Consider the following 2,018-nt stretch of genomic DNA (forward strand, 5'->3'; position numbering starts at 1 on the left):
GGTGCTACTCTACCACAAATCTATTTTGGGAGACAAAAACATAATAATTACTTATCACAATGACCACTATCTCTAAATCTATATTTGCTCCCTTTTAAGTAAGATGATAATTTTTTTGAGGATAGGAATTTTCCTTTGACTCTTCCTCCATAATCCCTAACTTAGGATCTTGCATGGAGCTGGCAATGTATTTCACTGGCTTTTTTAGATAATATTCAGCAGATAATTCCTAATAAAAACTCTTAGAAGTAGAAAAAGAAAATAAAAGTATCTACCAGAAACTTAACAGCAGCTTTGTTTCAAGGTCAAGAACAAGAGTAGGATGCCTGTTATTACTGTTACTATTCATCATTATTGAGGAGGTCCTAATCAATTTAACAAAAAAAAAGATGAAGTATTAGAAAGACACAAAACATGTTAGTATATGAAATGATGCAAAACCCAAGAAGTCTAAGAGCATCAACTAAAATTTTATTGTCCAGTAATATGATAATTCAGTAAGATGGCTAAATCCAGAAATCAAAAGATCCACATGCAAACCTCAAGAGCTTTTCTATGTACCACAAAAGACTAATTAAAAATCAAGGAAAGGTCCCACTTACAATATCAATCAAATGCATAAAGTACCTAAAAGTAAGCTTAACAAAAAATGCATAAGTCCTATGATCAAAACATTAAAACTCTTCTGAAGGATGTTAGGAAGAATGCACAACATGAAGATATCATGTTCCTAGAATGTTGTAAAGATGTCAATTCTCTGCAAACAAACCTACAAATGTAAGGCAATCCTATTCAAATTCTAAGAGTTTTTAAACAAAAACTGGCCAGCTGACATTTGGTAGAGAAAATGCGCAGGAATGGCTATAAAATGTATGAAAAAGAAGATAAAAAAGCAGGAGCTTACCCTACCTGATATCAAAATATATTCTAAAGAAATTGGAATTACATAGTGATACTGTTACTGGTACAAAAAAAAGATAACTGGATAAACAGACTAGAGTCCAAAGATAATACTTTAGATCAGTACAGAAAGAATAAGCCATTCAATAAAAAATTTAAAACAATTGAATTTTCATGTAAGGGAAAAACAGACAACCACACTAAAAACAAATAAAACCAATACTAGACAGATTTTTAAAAATATATATAAATAACAAGAAATATTATTAAAAAAAAGACTACAAGAAAACATCAGAAACTATTTTCCTGTCGTGCGGTAAGAAGGGCTTTGCTAACAACACCTACACCCCATCAGCCATGAGACGACAGCAGACATGGTGACAGACTGACATGCATCCTGCTCCTCACAGCCCTTGCCCTCTTCTCCCCTTGATTGTTTGTTTTCTTCCTGTTGATTTATGGAACTCTTTTGACATTAAATATCTTAATGCTTTCAGTGGCTTTAATTGAATTTCAGTGTTTCAAATATTCCTCAGTGTTTTTGCCTTTAAGGAGACAGAACAGTGGAGTAAGAAGCGCAGGCCTTGCAGTCAGGCCAAACCACTGGGGTCTTCAGTTGATCGTCTCCATCTGTGGAAGAGGGTGGTGATATCGTCGATAGTGGGGATTGAATCAGACAACGTATGGAAAATGCTTCATCCTATGCTTGGCACAGACCTGTGCTAAGTTTGCCAATGGTGTCACAGACAAGGTGGCCAAATCTATCAAAAGGTTCTGCCTGATGTATCAGCCTCAGAAAGCTTTTTACCCACCACTAGATTATAAAAACATTGCTTTGTTTTCTTTTAGTACTTTTACTAGTTCTTCCTATTTTTCTTTACATTTATGCAATTACATTAAAGGTGAGAAACAGATATCTACTGTTATTTGCCCTTCAAATAGTTAGGTAGCTGTTGTATTACCATTTGTCCATATTCTTCCACTGATGTGAATATTAAAAGGTGACATTTCAAAAGTCCTAGGAACACATGGTTCTTTCTAGCAACGGTTCACACTGTATGCTACTTCCAATAAATATTAGGTTGCATTATTCCTCATTATGGAATTGACAAAATACC

Source organism: Phyllostomus discolor, chromosome 8 (genome assembly GCF_004126475.2).
Source record: "Phyllostomus discolor isolate MPI-MPIP mPhyDis1 chromosome 8, mPhyDis1.pri.v3, whole genome shotgun sequence".
Classification (NCBI taxonomy): domain Eukaryota; kingdom Metazoa; phylum Chordata; class Mammalia; order Chiroptera; family Phyllostomidae; genus Phyllostomus; species Phyllostomus discolor.